Below are 27,582 nucleotides of genomic sequence, written 5' to 3'. Positions count from 1 at the left end.
TGCAGTATTTTAACATATGTGAAATAAACATACTTGAATAAGTACTGTACAAGTGCACTATGACTTGGGGAACATAAGCCATGTAAAATGTCTTACTTGTTTACAATAAAAACTGCCTTGTTTTTACATATGCTAAATCAGGGGTAACCAACGTGGTCTGTGAGGTGCCCGCCAAAGCACATTCTATTAATAGTCTCAACTGTATTATTTATTCATTACATATTTTTTTTATATTAGCTTGGCTTGGTTTACGTATGTTAAAATTTTAAACAATACTAAAACATATAAACAAGTCAAATAAAATAAAATAAAATAAACAAGTAAAACAAAAAGGTTTTAAGTAGACTATATCAAAAAGTAGCCCTCCAGATTGTGGTAGCCCTTGCTCATAAAAAGGTTGGAGACCCCTGTGCTAAATAAACATACTTGAATAAATACTTGTGTGTCATTTAACATGTGCTACAATTAAAGTTTGAAGTCACTCTAGGAAGTGAATATGAGAGGTAATTGCCGTTAAGGTAACAAACAGTTTACAGAAGTTTATTACTGTCAAATTCAATAAAGGAAAGTGTATTACCTTTTCCTTAAAATAAAAACAAATATAACTCACCATAGACAGCAACACTGCATTTCTTGTAGATGCAGTCTGTTTTGTTGTAGTTTATCTTTAATATCAGTTTGTAGAGTAACAAAATCTCCCTCCAACACTGACTTCATCTCCATCACACCTAAAACACATTGTAAAAATAATAACAGACAAATGACATGTAGTTTGGCTTAAAAACTTATAGATACAAAGACATTAATGAAGAAACAAGCTCTCTAACCTGTCACACAAATTAAAAACAAGAATCTCCACATTATTCTGCCTTTAGTGCTGGAATTTTAATACACATCTGTTATGAGGAAGTTTACAGTATGTGAGAGCAGAACATGAGGTAATTTTCATTTTGTTCACTAGGGGGCAGAAAATGTCTTATTGTTGCAAAAAAACAAAAACACAAACCACAGATATATACTGCAAGAAAAACAGCTAGGACTGAGATTGTAACAGTGGTACAAAAATGTGACCAGATGATAATACCATGGTAAGAACAAAAAAACTGGAAATCTGTACTCTTATAAACACATGTTCTATGAAGACATTTTGTAAGTCCCTTACAAAAAAAAAGGGTAACACTTTATTTTACGACCCGCAAAGTACCGCGTAATTAAACCGAATTTACAGCGTACCTATTTGTAACAACAGAGTACCTCTACAGTACGTACTTGTAGTTATAAGGGAATAATATTTTAAGTTTGGGGTAATAAGGGGGTAAGAATATATGGAAAATTATTCTCTAAGTATTTCATAACTACAGGGTACCTATTGTAATATTACGTGGTATGTATGACTTACGTCTATGGGTAATATGGTCTATGTGTAATATGTTTTTTTTTTCATATTTGCTACTTACCTGATGAAGTGTTTTGTATAGCCTACAGTTGATGTCTACAAGCCACGTCGGCAAATAAAATATAACACACAATAAAAATAATAGCAACTTGTACCTCTTTGATCTGTATATGTATACAGGAGTTACCAGGTAACTCTTATATTTGCGGGCTGTAAATTGAAGTGGGGCTTATTCTCCGATTGTTCGGTGTATGTACCAGGTAACTCACATATTTGCGGGCTGTAAAATAAAGTGGGGCTTATTCCCCGATTGTTCGGTGTATGTACCAGGTAACTCACATATTTGCGGGCTGTAAACTAAAGTAGGGCTTTGTTCACCTCTTGTTATAAATGTTATAGTGTAAATACCATAAACATACAGAATATTGTTATTTTTATTTTAAAACAACTTATTTCAAAACATGTTTAAAACACTATAATTAAGCCAACACTTAATGTTTATTATCACATAACTTTTATTTAAAATAAAAAGTCATGACAATTTTTCATTGTTTTTGCGGCTTGGCTTCCTCTGTTGGTGTTCTTGTCCACTCGGATGATGAGTTGATGTCGTCTCACAAATGCTGTTCTGCATTACATATAAAAAACATAAATGAAAGCCTTCAGTAAATGTTTCTTCACTGTGCCTTGACAGAAACAGAGTTTTCTAAGCCAGTTACGTTTATAAATTTTAGGCTTACTTATGTGCTAGCTAACCGGCTACCGTTAGCTAGCAACTTTCTTGAAAAACATTGTTTGAAATGCGTGAGTCATGTATTAACAAAACCAGTCACCTTATCCAGCATGCGGAACCTGCTAACATCACTCGCAGCTGTACTCCACAGTGTAGAACGTTTTTAAAACCTCTTAAAGAAATTTCACCTCAGGATCGCGTTCCAGCAAACCTCCTGCAGACGGCCGCGCGCTCTACACCTGCGCAGTAACCTACGCATGTAGTCGTCTTTTGCTTTAGCGGGAGCTGATATCTGCTGTTGTTTCATTCTGGTTTGCCATTTCATAAATTATATTTGGCTAAAATACTTGTGTTTACAGTAAATAAATTGCAAAGCACCACTTCAAATATGTCCGCAAATGTAGGAGTTTCCTGGTAAATAGGCAATAAGTTGCTATTTGTATTGTACTTACCTTAAAAAAAAGATAACCACATTAAATCAGCTGGACTTTTGTTATTAAAAGCAAGTAATATAGGCTACTAAAATAAAAGTGATATGCTGTTATATTTATTTGCCGATGTGGCTCGTAGACATTGACTGTATACAACATTCAGTAGTCAATATGAAAAATTCACAATAAAAAATAAATAAAACATAATTTCCCCATAGACTTGACTAAGTCATACATACCACGTAATATTACAATAGGTACCCTGTTGTTATAAAATACTTAGAGTATAAATAATTTATAATTCTTCATATTCTTACCCCCTTATTACCCCAAACTTAAAATATTATTCCCTTATACCTACAGGTTACCTACCCTGTTGTTACAAATAGGTACGCTGTATATTCGGTTTAATTACGCGGTACTTTGCGGGTCGTAAAATAAAGTGTTACCAAAAAAAGTATACTTCAAGTTCATTTTATTAAGTATACTTAAGTAATGTTGGAGTATAGTTTTAAGTATACTTTATGTACTACATAAGTACTACATTTAGTGTACTAACATTTATGTTCTTGTAGTATACTTGTAAGTGTACTGCTTAAATACCGCTTGCGCTTGGGACTAAATTGGCCCACTTTTAGTATATAAAAGTATACTTCTAAGTGTACTATAAGATTAGATTATTATTTATTGTCAATTCTTCACATGTTTCAAGCATATAAAGCAATAGAAATTAAGTTTCTCTCCATCCCACGGTGAATTACAAAAACATATAATTACAGAAATAGACTATAGCACATCAAACAAAGAAGACAAGACATGTAGTTACAAAAGTACACTGAAATTACAAACATAGTGTGCAAAATCAAAATGGCATGGTAATATAAGACTTTATCATAAACAGCATCTAAAATGTGCAAATGGCATTGTAGTGCAAGATCGTTCAATCAAAGCAGCATAAATAAGTGTGCAACTGGCATGATAGTGCGAGGACAGTCATGGGGGGGTCAAAAATGTGCAAATGGCATAGTAGTGTAAGACAGTATCAAAAAACAGCATCTGAAATGTGCAAATGGCATTATAGTGCAAGATAGTTCAATCGGGGGGGTCATCTTATTGACGGCCTGGTGACTGAGGGGAAAGAGTTCAGCATCCTAACAGCCTGGTGGAAGAAGCTGTTGCTGAGTCTGGTGGTGCGGGAGTGGAGGCTCCTGTACCTCTTCCCAGATGGCAGGAGACTGAACAGATTATGAGCTGGGTGACTTACATCGCTCACGATTGTGGTCGCTGGTGTATTTTTCTTGCAAAGTGGGAAGTGGGGCACCAATTATCTTTCCGGCTGTATTAACTATACCCTGAAGAGCTTTCCTGTTTTATTCAGTGCAGCTCCCACCCCACACAGTGATGCAGCTGGAAAGGATGCTTTCAATGGTGCCTTTGTAGAAAGTGCTCATGATGAATGGAGGAGCCCTTGCTCGTCTAAGGAAGTAGAGACGCTGCTGGGCCTTCTTCACCAGAGATGCAGTGTTGGTTGTCCAGGAGGGGTCTTCTCCGATGTGCACCCCCAGGAATTTGGTGCTGCTTACTCTCTTCACATCTGCACCGTCGATGGATAGTTGCAGGTGTTCAGTGTTACCTCTCTGGAAGTCAACAATAATTCCTTTTGTTTTGCTGATGTTCAGCAGGAGGTTGTTGTTTCTACACCACGTGGTCAGAAGGTCCACCTCCTCCTGTAGTGAGTCTCGTCTCCCTTGGTGATGAGACCCACAAGAGTTGTGTCGTTCGCAAACTTAATAATGTGGTTAGTGTTATGAGTTGTTGTGCAGTCGTGTGTCAGCAGCGTTAAGAGCAGCAGACTGAGCACGCAGCCTTGAGGGGCCCCTGTGCTCAGTGTGATGCTGCTTGAGGTGTTGTTGCCAACACTCACTACTTGAGACCTCTGACTGAGGAAGTCCAGTATCCAATTGCAAAGTGAAATACTTAAGCTTTGTCCACACGAAGCCGGAGCATTCCCTATCCGATCATTTTTTTTCCTCGTTCAAAAAAAATAATCCGTAAACACGGCGTCGTCTAAAGAAATATCTGCACACACACGAAACCACTGAAACCGACTGAAAGCGGTGTAGTATATATGCCAGACCAGTATGGGGCGCTGTAATTCTGCCACAGATATACACTATACACGGAGAAGAAGACTTTGAGCATGCGCATAACCTTGTGCGCTGTATACGAACCAAGAAGAAGTGATGGCGAACGCAACAACTTCAAGAGCAAAAGCGGAGTCTTTCTCCTGGTTGTCTTCCGTGGTGGATCTAAGAGCATGTGGCATATGGTGTTGTCCATTATCGCTTGTTGCTCACCACAGTTGCATAAAAGCAATAGATTTTGATGTAATAAAGCTAGTAGGCTTAGTAGCTTCTGTAGCACAAACACAATCATGTAGTCCGCCATTATTGTTGTTGCTGTTACGTGTGATGCTGCCGACACGTGATGTGATGATGTTTTCGCTTCACAAAATATACAGATTGGCTGTACACAAGAAACCACAAGGGTGTTGATTTCAGATTTATCCACTTTAGGACCCTATCTTAGCATATCTGCACTACTCACCTGACCAACGGTGAGCTCGAACTGCCAGAAGCTGGCGGAAGGCTCGATATGCAGCACCATGCTGTGATTGGCTGAAACGCTCGGTGCACGGGGAGTGCCTTCCAGGCAGCGCTGCCTTGAAGGCTTCGTTGAGGGCTTAAAAAAACAACACCTCCTGCTGAAAAACTGTGCTAATTAGCAAATCGATTGGAACAAAATACTGGAGAGGACTTTTACTCATGGCACATTTAACACCTCTGTCCGCAACAACCCCGAAAAACAGACCAGAAACGGCTTCGGCCAGATATGCGTTTGGACTCAGGAACGAGTCCGGCTCTATCGTTTTGCGGTTGCGGTCCTGTTCCGTTACAGCATCCAGTGGCTATCAGGACAGGCTCCGGCCTACTCCTCGGGCTTCTGTTCCTCCATCTGCCTCAGCTTTTTGCTGTATTGTGGCTCATAAAGGTGCAATGAACAGCGGATTAGAGCATCACGCTTGCAAAATCACCCTCTTCTATATTATATTGATTAACTTCCACTATTATTGTAACATGAAGTCTGGCTCGCTCCACAAAGTTTGTTTAGCTTAGCTTAGCATAAAGATGGCGGCTGATCGTTTTTTTTCCGTCTGTGTTCGTATATTTTCGTAAGTCCCACCCACTGATCTGTAATAGGTCTTTAGCGTGAGTGGGTCCCACCCATAGCCCTCACCTTGGAAAAATGAGGAATGAGTGTCTGTACCCAGATAGCAATTACATTCGGCCCGGATCCGTTTTAAGCCCCTTGCCTCCGTTTCTATCTCAGAGACGTTTTCTGATTGTGAAACAGATCCGTGCCAGATAGAGGTTTCAGCTCAAACATCAGTTCAGTATTTATATCATTTTACAGATCTGGCCCAGATCACTTTTCGCACAGGTAACCGAAAGACGTTAGCTGTGTCTGACACTGATTTGGTCCAGATCTGCAATACGAATCTGAGCCGATACTGACGATCAGGCGGTGCTGGATCGGCGCTGGCACATATCCGCAACCAGAGGTGTAAAATCCATGTGCCAAGAGTAAATGTCCTTTCCAGTATTTTGTTCCAGGATCTGCTAATTAGCAAAATTTTTCAGCAGGAGGTGACCTCCTGGCTCGTTGGTGTTTTAAGCCCTCAACGAAGCCTTCAAGGCAGCGCTGCCTGGAAGGCACTCCCTGTGCCCCGAGCGTTTCAGCCAATCACAGCACTGGTGCTAGATATCGAGCCTTCCGCCTGCTTCTGGAAGTTCGAGCTCACCATTGGTCAGGTGAGTAGTGCAGATATGGTAAGATAGAAATGTGATTGATAAAGAAATCCGCTCGAAATGTTTCAAGCGTTTAAGTGACGTGTTTCTGCGTTTTCACATGTTCGCAGCGCCACTTTCGTGCCAGTTTCATGCTGCGTCCAAAATTGCCTCCTACCATACAATAAAGTATACAAAAATCACTACTTTGTCTACTATATCGTATGGAAGTAGGCGGTTTCGAACGCAGCGTCAGTATTGGTTCCTCCATTTTTTTTCTTTATCAAACCATTGCATGGGATGGGGTTGGATTTGTGGTTTTCGTCTGATTTTTAAACAATTTTCGCGTGAGGATAAAATTGTGTTTGGCATAATGTGGACATCATTTTAAGCATTGGTTATGTTTTTTTTGTCAGAATTTAAAACTCTTTTCGCTTGGGGTGTGGATGTCATTTTATGTAACAGAAAGTTGTTCTAATCCCAAGCGACAATTGTAAGATAATTAAATAAAAATGATTAACCAACACGTGAACTGGCACAAAAAGAAAGTCTTGCCACGGACACGTGAAAACGCTGAAACACGTCACTTTAATGCTCGAAACGTTTCGAGCTGAATTCAATACCGTCACATTCCTATCTTACCATATCTGCGCTACTCACCTGACCAACAGTGAGCTCAAACTTCCAGAAGCTGGCTGAAGGCTCGATATGCAGCTCGGGGCACGGGGAGTGCCTTCCAGGCAGCGCTGCCTTGAAGGCTTCGCTGAGGGCTTAAAACACCAACGAGTCAGGTGGTCACCTCCTGCTGAAAACGGTGCTAATTAGCAAATAGATTGGAACAAAATACTGGAGAGGACTTTTACTCATGGCACATTTTACACCTCTGTCCGCAACAACCCCGAAAAACAGATCAGAAACGGCTTCGGCCCGATGTGCGTTTGGACTCAGGAACGACTCCGGCTCTATCGTTTTGCGGGTGCGGTCCTGTTCCGTTACAGCATCCAGTGGCTATCAGGGTAGTCTTTCACCCTCAACAAAGATACATCATTTCCTTCTTTCAATGACGCAAAATGACGATTTTTACATCATTGAAAGAAGGAAGTGCCTCACCGAAATGAGAATTTCTCCCGTCTCAGGGGAAACTGAGGGAATGATGCACGACCATTCAAAAACATGACTGGGGTTCTTACGATACAAAGCTTAATGCAAATGGATGAAGTTTCCCTTTAATGTTGTTGTAACTCTCTGTATTTGCTGGTCTATGGCTGATCAATAAAAGAAAAAAGAAAGGTGGCACTGATGGACAATGAGCTGCACTCATATACACACAGAACTGAGCAGCAGTTGAACACCCTTAACAGTTTATTACAGTGAAGAACATACAGTACTGTTGATTCCTAACATACTGCTACAGGAAATAAATGCAACATGACTCACAGACCTTTGTCTGTCTCCAGTGAGTTATAAACATAATTTGTCTGCTGAATCGACCACTTTGAACATAGATATCACCAAACAAACATCTTTCAGAGAAAGTGGCATTAGTAGTGTAAGAATGTTTTCAGATCCTGATCAAAAGGGCTGCACTTTCTGAGAAACACAGCCTGAGTGTCAAAGACATCTAAAGAGATCTTTACACCACAACAAGTTTCCTCCAGGACTCGCAGCAGGGAGCCGAGAATCCAAAACGCCTCTCTCGAAAACCAGAACTTTGTATAAAATACAGTGGGAAAAACATGATTCACTTCAGATCTACAGAGGCGAGGTCCACAAACACCACATTGTCTCCCCATTTGCCATCTTCTCCCCATCTGGTACATTTGGACTGGATTTCACCCAAACAATTGTCCAATATAAGAGGCTGCTCGTAAATATTTTATGGTCAACCTCAGTGTCAACTGAGTATGGGGAGGATGTTTTGAATGGTCCACAGCATTTCTCCTTATCATCCATTAAAAACCTCTTTTAACCTCCTGCGAAACCAGGATGATCATTAAGGCTTTACAAAAGTATCTGTTAAACCAAATGACAAATCTTTACATTCTTAAACCAACAATGGATTTTAAACCATCACCTGACTTCACACTCGTTTAAAGACACACTGTTAAAAATTTATTGTAATTTTACAGGAAATTCCTGGCAACTAATTGCAGTAAATTTACAGCCAATAATATACAGGATTTGTACTGTTTACTTTGACAATAAAGGAATGTATTTACACAACATTTGTACTGTGATTGTAGTCGCATTATTACAGCAAAATGCTGTAGTTTATTACAATTTAATCTATATTTAATGCAACTCAGTTGCCAGGAATTTCCTGTAATTTCCTGTAAAATCCTGTTATTTGTGAATATTAAAATACTTTAGTAATTTCCCATATTAGCAAATTACAAACACACAACACAGGTATCTTTTCTGTTTTTATTAACAAACTGGGCATCACCACATATTACAAAATTATACAATTTGTTTTTTCAAACACAAAACAAACGTTTCAGTGAAGCTCACTTTTACACGTCCAGACAGCCTATCATCAGGGGGAACATGGTGATATGAAACAAAGGTGCCCAGTCAGACTTGAACTGGGAAAGTTGTTCATGGTACTAGCCCATCAACTCAAAGTCCAGGAGTTTTCTAAGCAAGGTGGAAACAGGTGCATTAAGCCCATGCCTCTTCTCTGCTTTGCTGCCCGTCTGGGAGTTGATTCCACAAAAAGCTCTGAGAAAAGAGGATTATTTTTAAGTTTTCATGTTTTAAATAATGACAAATAAAAATGTTCCTACTTGCTCATAAAAGAAAATGACGCCTATGTTTTTAATATTCATAACTTTTAGAATTACATTGTTTTTCTTAAAAATATAATGTAAAAGCCAATGTAATTTTATGCATGTATGTGCTGTATCTTGAATTTCACTTTGTACAAAACTATTCGCTAAATCCCTTAACCATAATTTTTTTAAATAGATGGAAACCTGTCTATTGACATCAATGCATAAAATATATCATAGCGCCTAACAATACTGGACAAAAAGGTCATGAGAATGATGGATCTATTTTCTTTATTAGTGTGTAAACAGTGTAAACATACCTTTGTATAAATTCAAGAGTCCCTGAGGCGTCTTTAGGGTACTGCATGTGAAACACGTACACAGGAAAATCCCCAGTGTTAAATTAACTCTACCAGTGTTAAATCAACACTATTTGGTGTTTATATAATCCACACCAAGATCGGTGTTAAGAAAGACTGGTGTTAAAAATATAACTCTGAATCAGTGTTAAAGTTAATGAGATAATGAAGTGCTGATTAAAACATTAATGGTGAACACCTGCTGGTCATTCAAATTAATTACATTTTGGACATTTTCCTGTTTCTAAATTTTTATTTTGATGACTCGTTTTCTGGAGAAAATACTAAAATAATAAAGAAAGACAAATTATTAAATGCAATAGATGAATACTGTTGGGTGTATGTCTCCAAAAGCTGCAATCTTTCACGTTTGCCTCTCTATCAGCATCTCTGTTTGAAAAATAAAATGATAACTTGCAGAGTTATTTTCTAAATGGATAAGTTTAACTTCTAAACAGCTGTCAGAACAAAATACAAGTGCTCAACTATTCCAGTATCCACACGCGTGATTTAGTAGACAAATCTTCTTTCTGACGTGATGTCTCACAAGTCAAATAGACATTTATCACAAAATGTATCACATTAAATCTTAAGTTTGTGTTTGTTAAGAGTTCATTTGAAGTTACCATTACTGTGATTAGTGTTTCCTTTAGTTAGGCATTTGTCCATTGACCTTCACTGATCTAACTCTCCTCTTTTAGCAATAGCAACAATGTTTTAGTAAGACCACTTGTTCATTGCTTCATGTAGAGGAATGTAGACCTTCTTAGTTTATTTTTATTATATTCTACTCTACAAATCATTGAAACATTTGATCACAAATTAACTATGGAGAAACATGCATATAAAAAAGCTCTATGCAAATGACATTGTATTGAATAAGACTGCCGTAATGCTTTAGTGTGTTTTTGTTGTTGTTTTTTGCTTAAGAGAGACTTCATGATTTCTGATACAAAGCTCAACGATGGTGACAGTTAATGGTAAGAACGTTGCAACATTTTTGTCATGTTGCAATGCATGATGGGATTTATGAATGAATTTTCTACAATCCTGGTACCCAGCATGCATTGTGGCATGATGTTTTGTTGTTGATTGTCACCATGATTGTGTTTTATAGGCTGATTGTTGATGTCTCAGTGTGTCTGATTTACACCACAGATTAGATTTGGGTAAACAATATTTAACTCTTCAGGGTATGTGGACTTTTACAGCACTGTTGGATTTCATGGGAGCTTCACAGGGTTGGCAGAACATAAATTAAACACTTATATTCAGTGATTACTTTTTTATGATATCATTGAATCCCAAGACTTATACTTTCATACTAATTAACATAGTAACAGTTATAGACTTCATTTCTCTCATCTTCCTCTGCTTTAACAGATGTGTTTGATAAACACACTGCCACAATGAGCAGAAGAAAACTAACACTAAACTTCAAGACCCAAGTACCCAACTAAAGGAAACACTAATCGGAGCAATGGTGACTAACTTTATTAACCTGATTTACAGCAGTTCTTTAGAAGTTAAACCTATCATCCATGTAACTCTGCAAGCAAGTTGTAATTTTAGTTTTCAAACAGAGATGATGATAGTTTTTATTTAACTGTGGGGATTTCATCTATTACATTTGAATATTTTGTCTTTCTGCATTATTTTAGTATTACTTTATCCAGAAAAAGAGTCATCAAAATAAAAAAATTAAAGACAGGGAACGTTCTAAAATTTAGTTGATTTGACACAGAATGACCAGCAGGTGTTCACCATTAATGTCTTAATCATCACTTCATTATCTCATTAACTTCAACACTGCATCAGTGTTATATTTTTAACACCACTGTTTTTCACCCCCATCTGGGAGTGGATTATATGTACACCCACAGTGTTTATTTAACACCGGGGATTTTGCTGTGAAACTGGTATTAATGAATACATATAAATATAGAAAATAAGTCATGGTTCTTACCTGAGGTGTTCCTTCTTACAAAAATGTTGATTGATGGCCGATGGTACCGTTCGCCGCGCAATTTCACAATTCAAACAGCAGCGATCCCACAATACTATGCCGTGGCTGTAAAATAATGCTTCTACAGTGTAGTTACAATAAAATTACATGACTGTCTATACATTTCCCATCATGCATTCGCATTTACAATAAAAACATGAATACAATATTTTGTTGTACAATTTATTGTAAAAATTACATCAATTGCTAACAGTGCACTAGCATTCTGAATTACATCTTTATGTTATGAAACGCGAAAATTGTTTAAAAATAGGAAAAAAACTGAGTAACCAATACGTGAAACTGACACTGAAAAGAAAGTCTGTGGAACGGGCACGGAAAAATGCGGAGATCTGTGACAATGACAAAGATAAATGAAGAAAATATTCTGTGACTATAACACAGAAATTCGTGAGATCACGTTGTCCCTCTGATTAATACAGTATCCATGTCATATATGAAGTGCTAATGGTAATTGGCGGGTAACTTACAGTTCTTAAGTTTATTAGGCTTTTTGCTATGATGCTTTCTTGCTTATATAACAATAATTTGGTTTAACTTAACAAACACGAGATCTGTTGATCTTGGAGGTCAGGTTTTTAGGGGGACTAATTAAAAAACCTTTCGAACTGAACAGACATGGAGCAGCCATCTGAACGTATAGTCCAACAGCAACTGGTTCGATTGTGTTCAGGGACCTGCATTATTATTACATATTAATAAACGGGTGTTGCTTGGATACTGTGCAACAATGTTTTACTGAATTAACAGATGCAGTGGGCTTAATCAGAATAACCAGACATCCATCTAAATTGTGTTAGAACTAAAAATAAATGATTCAAACATCAAACAAATGTTTTATTCAATTTGAGTCTTAAAATTAAAGTAGCCTAAACAAGTAAATAAATTCATATCTTAATATCTAATTTGAAAAGAAAAACTGCAACGCGCGAGAATCTTTCGCCACGCCTCTCCATACCATTGGACAAGTGGGTGGTTCCCCACTACAGTAGCTGTGTTTCCAAAAACCTTTAAATGGTGCAAACATTGCTAATTGAAAATATAGCCAGTAAAACATGTCAATTTCTAAAAAACTCTTATAATTTTTTAGGCAATTAGGAAAAGGTTTATTTCGCAAAACTGAAATGGAAACCGATGCAAGTAAGTCACATAATTATTATATGAAAATGATGCAGTATGTACTAAAACCTCCCAGAAACACCTCAATACATTACCGCTCTTAAAGATAAACTAAACCCTAAACCACTTTTTTTTAGTTAATGATCTGTAAGAATGATGCTTTATTAGTGCTGTTCATTGATTATAGTAAGTTTTTTGACATTTGGATATAAAGTGTTTCAATACTACAATATATGGTGTAAAAACATCTGAATGCTGCCCTCTTCAGGTTGAACGGTGGCTACTGCAGTTGAATTTTCCTATTGGATGTTGGGTCCAAAAAATTACTCGTGGCGTAAGCAGGTTCAAGCTCACCATGCCCTTGTTATTATCTCACCACACACTTGGTACACTGTAAAAAGTAATATGTTGAGTTTACTTAGAAAACCTGTGGAAACCGATTACCTTAAAATTTTCTAGTAAATTAATGAATAATTTTTGAGTTAGTAAAACTTAAAACACCTTTGCAGAATTAACTTCTGTATACACAGAAATTACATGAAAACTTGAGTAAAGGTAACTCAGTATAAGTTCAGCTAACTTACAATTTTAATTTAAGCTTAGTACAGACAACTCAAGCTAAACAGTTACTATAACATGTCTGCTGGTTCAAATTACTAGAAAAATGTGTGGAAACTAGGATCTCCCAAAAACTGGAATACTAAAGTTAATTTAATTCAATGATCACGTAGACTGTACTTAAACTTTTCAATTCACTTAAGTTGGTATTTGTTAAATAACATTTAATTAAACTTCATGATTAACTTTCTGTCAATCATTGATTAAACATCTTCATAAAAATGCACTGATGACATGCACATTATTATTGTAAAAAGAAACATGAAGTGTTGAATTGGGTCCATATAAACCAAAGCAAATGATCACCTAAACGGTGACTTCACAGAAAACATTTTTACTACAAAAAATACATAAACAATACTAAGAGATTAAACCTAGCTCCAAAACATCTTATTAACAACGATTTAATTGCCCCATCAGTTCTTATTCTTTGACCAAACATTAATCATTTAAATATTAAGGTGCAAGGGATTATGGGTATTCCTCACAGTACTGTGTACTTGTCATTTTAAATTCATAGCAAATCTCCTGTGTTAAATTAACACTGTTTGGTGTTTATCTAATCCACACCCAGATGGGTGTTAAAAACACTGAATCAATGTTGAAGTTAATGAGATAATGAAGTGATTGAGTCATTAACATGGATGATAAGTTTAACTTCTAAAGAACTGCTGTAAATCTGGTTAATAAAGTAAGTCACCATTGTGCCGATTAGTGTTTCCTTTAGTTGGGTACTTGGTTCTTAAAGTTTAGTGTTAGTTTTCTTCTGTTCATTGTGGCAGTGTGTTTATTAAACACATCTGTTAGAGCAGAGGACGTTAAGAGAAATGAGGTCTTAAACTGTTTATTACTATAAGGATGTAAATATTGTGATTCAATGAGCTCATACAATAAATAATCATTGAATTTAAGTATATAAATTTATGTCCTGTCCACACTGGGAAGTCCAACAGTGCTGTAAAAAAAAAAAATTCACATAAATCAAATCTATGGTGTAAAACAGACACACTGAGAGATCAACAATCAGCGTATAAAACACAACCATGGTGACAATCAATAACAAAGCTTCATACCGCAATGCATGCTTGGGTACCAGGATTGTATAAAACTCATTCATAATAACTCCCATCATGCATTGTGACATGACAAAATTGTGCAACTTTCTTACCATTACCTGTCACCATTGTTGAGATTTGTATCAGAAGTCATGATGTCTCTCTTAAGCAAAAAAAAAAACAACAAAGTATTATTCAGAACAGTGGTGTATGCATAAAGCATTATTTTTATATGCTTCATTTTCTTTGTTTATAATCAAATGCTTGTTTATGAAACGTAGAAACACATATATTTATTTAAGTTTACTGAATAAATAAACAATCTCACATGTGTCACAGGAGTGACGATCTTTTAGGTGGAACCAAAAATTGGGAAGTTTTGGTTCCGCCCGGATGTTTCCGCCCGGACCGGTAAGAGAAAACACCGGACATCCGGTGGCGTCGCGAACGCTGTAATCAGCCAAACTACACACAGCTGGGAGCTATTAAGAGGAGCGCCGGGTGATTGGAGGAGAACAACACCCAGGGGAGTATTTAAAGACAAGTTAAACCACAGTCTTGGCTGATGTTATCCACTGTTGTGTTGGTGTGTATTGTAGCGCCGAGTTGGGCTCGCCTGATACGCTATATTTGGATCGTTGTATTGCTCTCTCTCTCCATGTTTGGATCATAGATCGATGTAAATGAGGATATCGAAGACCTTATAGGTGAAGTGCTAGACGGACACTGACATTGGATGAGAGAAACGGAAGGAGAGGAAAAACTTACCGTTGTGAGTATACATCTGTGGAAAAGTGGTGTTGGTGGCTGGAAAGCGCCCTGTCTAGGTACCTGGAGTTATTATTAGTGTGAAGACAACCTAGGACGAAGAAAGACAGAGATTGTGAGTAACCAAATCCCTTGAAGTACGTGTTTGTACATATTTGACTTATACATCGTTTGAGTGTTCTTAAGAGAGATTGAGTGGCCCTACCCCTGTACCAGCGTGGTGGGTGAGCCGAAGGTTTCGTGTGAAAGCAGCTACAGCGACGACAACAAACAAACGCTAGGCCGTCTGCCATCTCCCTATTCTCGCCCAGAGCGAAGTGGAAGAGGACGGGTGTCTATTGTGTGCACTGAGCGTGGTGGGTGAGTCTTTGGAAATTTTCACTTGAAGTGGTGCTGTGTAATGCCGTGTATTGCAGTGTGAGTGCTGTGTCTTGTTTGACGAAACCCCGCCTTCAGTCACTCGTCCCGGGACGACGAAGAGGAAAGAACGGCGCTAGAGAATACCTGTACAATAATGCTGTAGTGTGTTTTCAGTTTCACAGAATTACAGAGTGGCGGCGAAGAACTGTGCGAGTGGCAGTGTGTGTGAGTATTACACCTACTATTGTTACCTTACTTGTGTCCTTTTCATCATCACAGAGTAGAGGCGAAAGAGATCCGCTGGCCCGAGGTCTCGACGAAAGGGCGCCCCGGTCCAGTTTTCGATTGACCAACGGGTCTCGAGGAAAGGGCAGCGCTCGACCCGGTGTGCCGGCGTGGCTTTCTCGCCCCTCTGTCCATCAACGAGTTCGCCGAGAGGGTCTTGGCCCCCGGCGTCCCATTACAAATCATTGCTAAATCGCCGCATTGCAGAACCAGCCAGCGTAAGCTCGCCACCCTGTAAGTTTCCATATAACCTGTTATGTCTGCTGATTGACAGGAAAGTGAGTGAGTTGTGAGAGCTGTGGAGAGAAAGAGAGCCAACGTGAACACTGAGATATTGAGCTGTGGAGAGAGAGCCATACCTACCTAGAAGCTGTAACCAGCGCAGAGGTGAGCGAACGTCTTGAGAACGATTCACTGTGTCTCCGTATCCCAGCAGCCGTCTGTGGAGAGAAAGAGAGCCAACGTGAACACTGAGATATTGAGCTGTGGAGAGAGCCATACCTACCTAGAAGCTGTAACCAGCGCAGAGGTGAGCGAACGTCTTGAGAACGATTCACTGTGTCCCTGTATCCCAGCAGCCGTCTGTGGAGAGAAAGAGAGCCAACGTGAACACTGAGATATTGAGCTGTGGAGAGAGCCATACCTACCTAGAAGCTGTAACCAGCGCAGAGGTGAGCGAACGTCTTGAGAACGATTCACTGTGTCCCTGTATCCCAGCAGCCGTCTGTGGAGAGAAAGAGAGCCAACGTGAACACTGAGATATTGAGCTGTGGAGAGAGCCATACCTACCTAGAAGCTGTAACCAGCGCAGAGGTGAGCGAACGTCTTGAGAACGATTCACTGTGTCCCTGTATCCCAGCAGCCGTCTGTGGAGAGAAAGAGAGCCAACGTGAACACTGAGATATTGAGCTGTGGAGAGAGCCATACTTACCTAGAAGCTGTAACCAGCGCAGAGGTGAGCGAACGTCTTGAGAACGATTCACTGTGTCCCTGTATCCCAGCAGCCGTCTGTGGAGAGAAAGAGAGCCAACGTGAACACTGAGATATTGAGCTGTGGAGAGAGCCATACCTACCTAGAAGCTGTAACCAGCGCAGAGGTGAGCGAACGTCTTGAAGTCGATTCACTGTGTCCTCGTGTCCCAGTTGGAGTCTGCGAAGAGCGAGAGAATAAGGAAGGCGAGTGAGTCAACGAGCAAGGATCTGTGGGAAGTAGGCGGTGCACCGCCGTGCGCTAAGTCAAGGTACACTGACAGAAAAAGACCCATACCAGCACTCATTGTGTTTTATTCTGCCTCCAGGAAGGAAGAGGAATGCGCCACGGGTAGAGGGAACCCGAGGCAGGAGCCAGTTCCCCCACGTACGACCCCCCACCCTCAGTCATTCATTGGGCCGTGCCCCCCCCCTTTTTTTTTGACTTGTGATTGCATCACGTCTGTAAACAGAAAGATTTGTCTAAATCACGCGTGTGGATGCTGGAATAGTTGAGCACTTGTATTTTGTTTTTGACAGCAGCGTAGAAGTTAAACTTATTCCTTTAGAAAATAACTCAAGTTATGATTTTAGTTTTCAAACAGAGATGATGATAAAGAGGCAAACATGATAGATCCATTTAACACTGGGGATTTTGCTGTATTCATCTATTGCATTTAATATTTTGGCTTTCTTTATCATTTTAGTATTACTTTCTCCAGAAAAAGAGTCATTAAAATAAAAAATGTAGTTGATTTGACACAGAATGACCAGCAGGTGTTCACCATTAATGTCTTAATCTCAATCACTGATGTGTGTGTGTGTGTGTGTGTGTGCGCGTGTGTGTGCATGTGTGTGCGTGCGTGTGTGTGTGTGTTATTTCTTTGCACTATTTGAACAGTGAACAGTCATTTAGTACAACACACTCGATGCTTTAGAGTACTGCTTACTAAAGTTGCTTAGTTAAACTATTGCATTCACCTAAAAGTTCATACAGCACAGCATTATCAAGTAATATCAACAATTCTGTCCAAATTAGTTTTACTTACAAGCTTTTTTCAAGTAGATTCAGATATTACTTTTTACAGTGTACGAGCTTAGTTCGTCCCCTCTATCTCCGTTGGGATCTGCCCACTTTTCTTGCATTTTTCAAATATTGCAGTGGGTGGAGTTAGGCTCTGACCAGGGGTTTAGTTACGTGCTTTAAAGGGGCTTTACATGGCGTTTAGATAATAATCATACGTCTCCTTCGGTTAAAAATAATGCCTGCGGTGAATGTAATATTAGAAAACCTACCAAGACCAGTCAATGTAATGTTTGAAAGGACTTATCGTAGAGAAAAAATATGTTTCAAGCGCATATCATCTGTTAATGAAAACGACATCATTTTGCAATAGGCTTTTGTCGACATGTAGAAAATAATGCTAAAGTTTTGTGCAAATCTGCAATGACAAGCTCCTTGATCTCTGTGTTAAGCCGAAAGTAAACTAGGGACGTCCGCGTGCAGCCCAAAATTTGAGACCGCCTGGACAGTGCACGTACAGTCCGCGTACAACAGCACATGCGCGTGAAAATATTTAGACAGGACACTTCACTACAAACAATTATACAAAGTAAATAAAAAGTTAAGCATTTGCACACACAGTATCGTTTTTCTTCTTAAATTTGTATTTCTTCCAAGAACAGAAAGCTCTGGAGCATGTTTGTTTGATTCCTGTTCTTTGTTGTCTTGTTGTTTGTTCTAAACTGTGTTTGCAATGGTGGATCGGTTACTTTTCTTCAACTATCCTAATGTTTAAATGTACTGTAAATGTCTCTAAATCAGTGCTGCACTGACGGCCTGGTAGAGTAATAATTTGAATAAGAAATCATTTACATTCGTATAGTGTCGAACGCGGCCATCCGCGTGTAGCCGCGGGGAGTATACTTGGAAAGCTGCGCGGACGCGTGCGCGCGCGAGCCGGACGTGGAAAAAAGGTATACCCGGCCTTCAGTCCAGTTTGCAGACTTGATGAAGCATTACAAAATGTACATTTTGTATCAGTACACTGTAAAAAAATTCCAAAGAAATTACAATGTTATTGCAGCTGGATTGCCGGTAACTTACTGTAGATTTAAATTTATGTTATTTACTGTCAACATTTTGTTCAAAGTTAAATGAACATTAAACATTTACAAGTCTTTGTCTTTACAGAGTAAAACTTAAAAAACAGCATCAAGCAAAACATTCTGGGAAACAAAATCTAAAGCAGAAAAACTGAAAAAAGTTGATGATGATTTTTTGGTCCACAGAATGCTTTGCATGAGGCTGTTATTTTATAGTTTTATTCTGTAAATATAAAGACCTGTTAATATTTAAAATGTATTTATTTTTGAACAAACTCTTGCCAGTAAATAACAAAAATTTAAATCTACGGTAAGTTACCGGCAACCCAGCAGCAATAACATTGAAATATTTCTACAGAATTGTTTTTACAGTGTATGTGTGTTCCCCGGGATTGAACCTGTAAGGGAAAAACCTTTTGGCCCAATGGTGGAAAACAATCGGCATGACAAAGGGTCCTGCGTATTCTGTCTTTTCCATTTTCGATAATTATGGAATTTAGATACATGTTTGTTTATTTTGCCTTACCTCGTTACTTGATATTACAGGGATTATGACCAGGGGTTATGAATACCACTCTGGTAGCCCATGATTATAACTTAATTTATTGGTAAACTTTATCATTGAGTTCTGTTTTTATAGGAGTAAGAGCATTGTATCACTTGTATTGAGACATTTGAAATGATATCAAACAAGTGCATGTTAAATGTAACATTTGTTACACAGTTTATAAGTGAGATTAAAGGTGCTCTGAGCTGAGAGAATGAGGAGAGATATGAAACAGATGTGAGTATGCTTGGAAAGTCGTACAGTCTACAGTGGGGTGATGGTCTTGGAGGTAAATGTGAACTTTTTGAGAATTATTTCAGATGTTGATTTCCACAGAAATTCAGGGAAGGGAGAACAAGTTTATGTTGGATGTAAGGGTTGTGTGTTCAGTGGAAATGTGGTGCTAAGATAGGTTGCTGATGGATGTTTTATTAGAAAGTTTTGCCAAGTCTTCAGCTGACAATAATCAAGAGGCTGGAGGAGAACACGAGAGTGGAAAGATTTTAAAAGCTGCTGCGTGTTTGACGCTATACTCACCATTGTGGTAAAGGAAAGTGATTTTGCAGTGATAAGACTAGCCGGAAAGGAGGACAGTTGTGAGTGAGGGGTAGTGTGTTATTAATCTTGCGCTTTTTACTTCCTGCAGCCCTTTGCTTGAGGAGAACATCAGACAGCCAGGAACACAACTTATTTTTGTGATGACACAGCATTTGTTAGTGTATGAATCCTATTACCGAAAAATTCCTGCCAACAGTCCAGCAATCCTAGTACCAGGCCTGCCAACTGTATTATGCAATGTGAAGGAGTCCATCATTTTGATTTATTTTTTACTAAAATACTTTTGCTTTAATAATGACATTTTTGCATGCAATATATTTCTAAAGCCTTGAAGTGGGACTCATTTTGAGCTCTGGAGTTTCATGCCTTAGACCAGCCTACTGACTATATTGTCCATGGGTATACAACACATTGAAATGTTTTACCTTTTGGGGTACAATATTATACCTTAAGGACCTATTGTGTACCTCTTAAGGACCAATTTTGTACCAGATAAATGTTACATTTAACTTTACCTTTAAAGGTACAAAATAAGTGCTTAAGGTATAATATTGTACCCCAAAAGGTACAACATTTCAATGTGTTGTATACCCATAAAGGTACAAAACCTTTGAGGGTACAGTTTTAAACCTTTTTTCTGATGAGAACCTGACCAACCAAATCCTGATTTATGATTTCTTCTCAAGAGACTCGTGTGATTCTGTAGTCAGAATCTTCCCACACAACAGTCTGTATTAAATAGAGCATTCTTCAGCAAGAATCTTTTCCACACTTTGTGTGCGTTATATCTATTATGGAAGTGCTCTATAGCCAAAGTGTCTTCTGCAAGGTATGACTTTTTAACTTTTGCATCTGTTAATCATTTTAAATATTTGGAATTGAATCATATTCTGTTTGTATTCATTAATTGATATTTGAAGCTGGAACCTGTCTGGTATTATAAATTGTTACATTTGATTCATTTAAATTCTTCAGAAATTTCCAGTAGATTATAAGGAGTCTGGTATTATCACAAAATAAGTATGTTATGATAAGATCATAAACTGTGTCCTTTCATATTGCCTAACAGTACCAAACTGTGAGGGAATATGCAAGGACACTATGATGGAGCGATAAAAGGTCACCAGCAGATTTCCCTGCAGAGTAGTTTTCTGGAGTAGTCTCAGGAAGTGTAACCTCTGCTGGGACTTTCAATTTGGAAAACTGGAACTTGAAAGTGGAAACCGCTCTGCCTCGTCGCCATTAATCTGGAGTGGGACTAAAACATTCTTTTCCTCCTACTCAATTTGGCTTTCAGCTCCATATTTTTTTTTTGCCACACCACTTGAACAGTGCCTGGACCTCATCCCTTTTGACTCATCTCCTCCTGTTATTAGGCCAACCACTGTTGTGTGGTCTGCGAATTTTATACTTACGCACATACTACATTTTATTCGTAGGCCAAAACAGAACATTTTCAACGCATTGTTGATAAATGAGGCCCCTGAAATTTTAACACCAAGACTCTGCTTCACAGCCTCATTTCCAATTTTCAATCGGGGTCACCAAATATTTAGTGGGAAAAAGTCTTAGCTTAAATCTTCATAAGAAAAACTCAAGAGCAAAGGTTCCGGGTGCCAAACAAAAATGACTTTATTACCTCGAGCCAACAAAGTTCAGACAATCAAAACACATCAGCATGTATTCAAAGATCATTTTTTTCTGACCCTCTAGCATCTGACTCAATTTTTTTAAACTGTGACAATCAACACTTCTTATCTGAGATGACATACACTCTTTGTTTATTATTTCTCTTGCCCTCGACCTGACAGTTATTTATTAGGGCCCGAGCACACCGGGGTGTGAGGACCCTATTGTTCTTCAAGGAGTTATTATTAGGGCTCGAGCACCGAGGAGCAGGCCAGAATGGCCTGCACCGTAGGTGCGAAGCCCTATTGTTTTTGCTCGGATTATTATTAGGGCCCGAGCACCGAGGAGCAGGCCAGAATGGCCTGCACCGAAAGGTGCGAAGCCCTATTGTTTTTGCTCGAATTTATTATTATTTTTTTTTTTTTTTTAACACTTTTGGACTTTTTGGGGGCCTTAACATACTCGAAAACTCTTGAAATTTGGCACAGACGTCAGAGTCGTCCGTCATCGCAGAAATCCAAAGGCTGGAACACGGGCGTGGCACAGGGGCTCTGTAGCGCCCCCTGTAATGCAAAAAAAAACATTGATGCACAGATCGGGCAAAAATGTACGCACATGTACGGGACTTTGTACGCTTATAGATCTCATCGACCCGAACAACTTTCGCCCTCTAACATTTAAGCTCCGCCCAACAGGAAGTTGGCTATTTTGTATTGTTTCAAAAATGCATGCGGTGAACTTTTAAATACTCCTCCTAGGGGATACATGCAAATGACACCAAACGTGGTGATCATGATGCCGAGACATTGTACTTGCTAAATTGCGAAGGGATTTTTGATATCTCGAACGATTCTGCCATGGCGAGGCGACAAATTCATGGCAAAATCAGAGAAACAGGAAGTGTCTAATATCTAAGGCAAAAAATATCTTATTGTAATGCCATACGGGTAGTTTGTTCGTCTGAAGATTCCAATCGCATCGATGTGCCTATTGTGACTCCCGGGTATAGCGCCACCACCAGGCGCCAGGAAGTATGTCAGTCATAAACTTTTAAATACTTCTCCTAGGGAATTCATACGATTGACACCAAACGTGGTGAACATGATGCTGAGACATTGGACTTGCTAAATTGCGAAGGGATTTTTGATATCTCAAACGGTGTTGCCATGGCGAGGCGACAAATTTATGGTGAATTCAATGAAACAGGAAGTGTCTAATATCTAAAGCAAAAAATGTCTTATTGGGATGAAACGCAGTGTTTATGTTCGGCCAAGGATTCCGATCGCATCGATGTGCTTATTTTGAGTCTCGGGTATAGCGCCACCAACAGGCACCAGGAAGTGTGGCAGTTACAAAAGGTGGATTTCTTGACAGTTGCATGTGGTGAACTTTTAAATACTCCTCCTAGGATTTTCATGCGATTGACACCAAAAGTGGTCAACATGATGCTGAGACATTGTAGATGATGAATTGCGAAGGGATTTTTGATATCTCTAACGCTGTTCCCATGGCAACACGTGAAACTTTACTTTCATTTTCAGGCATATTTAAGCTCTTGGCGTGCACTTTGGGTGCCTTAACATGCTCGAAAACACCGGGAATTTGGCACAGATGTAAAAGTCACGTGCCACTAGGCTCAGGCAAAGGCTGGAATATGGGCGTGGCAAGGGAGCTCTGTAGCGCCCCCTGTAATGCAAAAACAAACATTGGGGCACAGATCGAGCAAACATGTACGCACATGTACGAGAGTTGGTATGCATATAGATCTCATCGACCCAAACAACTTTTGCACTCAAACATTTTAGCTCCGCCCAACAGGAAGTCGGCTATTTTGGATTGTTTCAAAAATGCATGCGGTGAACTTTTAAATACTCCTCCTAGAGGATTCATGCGAATGACACCTAACGTGGTGAACATGATGCCGAGACCTTGTAGATGATAAATTGCGAAGGGATTTTTGATATCTCGAACGGTTCTGCCATGGTGAGGCGACAAATTTATGGCGAATTCAGAGAAACAGGAAGTGTCTAATATCTAAGGCAAAAAATGTCTTATTGTGATGCCATGCAGGGTGTTTGTTCGTCTGAAGATTCCGATCGCATCGATGTGCCTATTGTGACTCCCGAGAATAGCGCCACCACCAGGCGCCAGGAAGTGTGTAGGTCACAAAGGTGAATTTTTTTGTCAGTTCCATGCGATGTTCTTTTAAATACTCCTTCTAGGATTTTCATCCGATTAAGACGAGAAGTGGTCAACATGATGCCGAGACATTGTAGATGATAAATTGCGAAGGGATTTTTGATATCTCAAACGCCGTTCCAATGGCAATGCTGCAAACTTCACTTTTATTTCAGGCATATTTAAGGCTCTTGACTTGTTTAGATTAACATTAAAGTTGACACACACATCAGAGTTTTCGGCTGTTAAGTGTGCACAAAAAGGTCAGACATAGGCGTGTCTCTTAAGTGGCTCACTAGCGCCCCCTTTTGTCTAAAGTCTGGGGTTTCTTTTAGCTACAGTCCCCAAATGGCTCAGTAACAACATTAAATAGCCCACTGATATTTACCCACTTGATGCCCTTGCCCACCGTGCATCATTTTCTCGGACGCACCGTGTAGCGGTAAAAAAAACGTGCGAGGGCCCGCCATTGCTGCTTGCAGCTATATTTTTTATTTTTTTTTTTTTTTTTTTTTTTATTTTTTTTAACACTTTTGGACTTTTTGGGGGCCTTAACATACTCGAAAACTCTTGAAAATTGGCACAGATGTCAGAGTCGTCCGTCATCGCAGAAATCCAAAGGCTGGAACACGGGCGTGGCACGGGGGCTCTATAGCGCCCCCTGTAATGCAAAAAAAAACATTGATGCACAGATCGGGCAAAAATTTACGCACATGTACGAGAGTTGGTACGCATATAGATCTCATCGACCCGAACAACTTTCGCCCTCTAACATTTAAGCTCCGCCCAACAGGAAGTCGGCTATTTTGGATTGTTTAAAAAATGCATTCGTTGAACTTTTAAATACTCCTCCCAGTGGATTCATGGGATTGACACCAAACGTGGTGATCATGATGCCGAGACATTGTACTTGCTAAATTGCGAAGGGATTTTTGATATCTCGAACGGTTCTGCCATGGCGAGGCGACGAATTTATGGCGAATTCAGAGAAACAGGAAGTGTCTAATATCTAAGGCAAAAAATATCTTATTGTGATGCCATGCGGGGTGTTTGTTCGTCTGAAGATTCCGATCGGATCGATGTGCCTATTGTGACTCCCGGGTATAGCGCCACCACCAGGCGCCAGGAAGTGCGTCACTAACAAAGCTGGATTTTTTTTGACAGTTCCATGCTATGTTCTTTTAAATACTCCTTCTAGAAAAATCATGCAATTGACACCAAAAGTGGTCAACATGAAGCCGAGAGATTGTAGATGATAAATTGCGAAGGGATTTTTGATATCTCAAACGCTGTTCCCATGGCAACGCGTAAAATTTTACTTTCATTTTAAAGGCATATTTAAGCCTTTCAGTTGACGCCGATGTTCCTTTAAATACTCCTTCTAGGATATTCATGCGATTGACACCAAAAGTGGTCAACATGATGCTGAGGCATAGTAGATGATAAATTGCGAAGGGATTTTTGATATCTCGAACGCTGTTCCCATGGCAACGTGTCAAACTTTACTTTCATTTTTAAGGCATATTTAAGCCTTTCAGTTGACGCCGATGTTCCTTTAAATACTCCTTCTAGGATATTCATGCGATTGACACCAAAAGTGGTCAACATGATGCCGAGGCATAGTAGATGATAAATTGTGAAGGGATTTTTGATATCTCGAACGCTGTTCCCATGGCAACGTGTCAAACTTTACTTTCATTTTAAAGGCATATTTAAGCCTTACAGTTGCATGCAGTGAACTTTTATATACTCCTTCTAGAATAATCATGCAATTGACACCAAAAGTGGTCAACATGAAGCCGAGATATTGTAGATTATAAATTGTGAAGGGATTTTTGATATCTCAAACGCTGTTCCCATGGCAATGTGTCAAAGTTTACTTTCATTTTAAAGGCATATTTAAGCCTTCTTAGTTGACGCCGATGTTCCTTTAAATACTCCTTCTAATATATTCATGCGATTAACACCAGAAGTGGTCAACATGATGCTGAGACATTGTAGATGATAAATTGCGAAGGGATTTTTTATATCTCGAACGTTGTTCCCATAGCAACGCCACAAACTTTCCTTTTATTTCAGGCATATTTAAGGCTCTTGGCGTGAGTAGATTAACCTTAAAGTTGGCACACACATCAGAGTTGTCGGCTGTTAAGTGTGCACAAAAATGTCAGACATAGGCGTGTCTCTTAAGTGGCTCACTAGTGCCCCCGTTTGTCTAAAATGTGGGGTTTCTTTTACCTACAGTCCCCAAATGGCTCTGTAACAACATTAAATAGCCCACTGATATTTACCCACTTGATGCGCTTGCCCACCGTGCATCGTTTTCTCGGACGCACCGTGTAGCGGTAAAAAAACGTGCGAGGGCCCGCCATTGCTGCTTGCAGCTATATTTATTAGGGCTCGAGCACCGAGGAGCAGGCCAGAATGGCCTGCACCGAAAGGTGCGAAGCCCTATTGTTTTTGCTCGGATTTATTATTTTTTTTTTTTTTTTTTTTTTTTTTTTTATTTTTTTTTTACGTTTCAGGGCAATTTGGGGGCCTTAACATACTCAAAAACTCTTGAAAATTGGCAGAGATGTCAGAGTCGTCGGCCATTAGGACCCGGCAAAGGCTGGAATTCGGGCGTGGTAAGGGAGCTCTGTAGCGCCCCCTGTAATGCAAAAACAAACATTGAGGCACAGATCGGGCAAAAATTTACGCACATGTACGAGACTTGGTACGCATATAGATCTCATCGACCCGAACAACTTTCACCCTCTAACATTTAAGCTCCGCCCAACAGGAAGTCGGCTATTTTGGATTGTTTAAAAAATGCATGCATTGAACTTTTAAATACTCCTCCTAGAGGATGCATGCGATTGACACCAAACGTGGTAAACATGATGCTGAGACATTGTACTTGCTAAATTGCGAAGGGATTTTTGATATCTCGAACGGTTCTGCCATGGCGAGGCGACGAATTTATGGCGAATTCAGAGAAACAGGAAGTGTCTAATATCTAAGGCAAAAAATATCTTATTGTGATGCCATGCAGGGTGTTTGTTCGTCTGAAGATTCCGATCGCATCGATGTGTCCATTGTGACTCCCGGGTATAGCGCCACCACCAGGCGCCAGGAAGTGTGTCAGTCACAAAGGTGGATTTTTTTTGACAGTTCCATGCGATGTTCTTTTAAATACTCCTCCTACAATGTTTATGCGATTGACACCAAAAGTGGTCAACATGATGCCAAGACATTGTAGATGATAAATTGCGAAGGGATTTTTGATATCTCGAACGCTGTTCCCATGGCAACCTGTCAAACTTTACTTTCATTTTTAAGGAATATTTAAACCTTACAGCTGCATGCGGTAAACTTTTAAATACTCCTCCTGGAGAAATAATGTGATTGACTCCAGAAGTGGTCAACATAATGCTGAGACATTGTAGATGATAAATTGCGAAGGGATTTTTGATATCTCGAACGCTGTTCCCATGGCAACGCGTCAGATTTTACTTTCATTTTAAAGGCATATTTAAGCCTTTCAGTTGACGCCAATGTTCTTTTAAATACTCCTTCTAGAATATTCATGCGATTGACGCCAGAAGTGGTCAACATGATGCCGAGACATTGTAGATGATAAATTGCGAAGGGATTTTTGATATCTCAAACGCTGTTCTCATGGCAACGCGTCAAACTTTACTTTCATTTTAAAGGCTTATTTAAGCCTTTAAGTTGATGCCGATGTTCTTTTAAATACTCCTTCTAGAATATTCATGAGATTGACACCAGAAGTGGTCAACATGGTGCCGAGACATTGTAGATGATAAATTGCAAAGGGATTTTT

At 39.3% G+C, this 27,582-nt stretch overlaps 1 protein-coding gene across 2 annotated transcripts in view; it reads left to right on the top strand.

Annotated features, from left to right (window-relative positions):
* Window positions 1–20,698: 20,698 nt before the first annotated feature.
* Window positions 20,699–27,582, top strand: part of LOC135724139 (T-lymphocyte surface antigen Ly-9-like) — a 29,227-nt gene continuing 22,343 nt past the window's right edge. For both annotated transcript variants that reach the window (XM_065244472.1, XM_065244471.1), the window contains exon 1: window positions 20,699–20,778. The gene's annotated coding sequence lies outside the window, so the exon portion shown is untranslated. The remainder of the gene's footprint in view (window positions 20,779–27,582) is intronic.

Source organism: Paramisgurnus dabryanus, chromosome 24 (assembly GCF_030506205.2).
Source record: "Paramisgurnus dabryanus chromosome 24, PD_genome_1.1, whole genome shotgun sequence".
Classification (NCBI taxonomy): Eukaryota; Metazoa; Chordata; class Actinopteri; order Cypriniformes; family Cobitidae; genus Paramisgurnus; species Paramisgurnus dabryanus.
The sequence above is the reverse complement of the archived record's forward strand: the minus strand, read 5'-3'. Positions and strand labels throughout refer to the sequence as shown.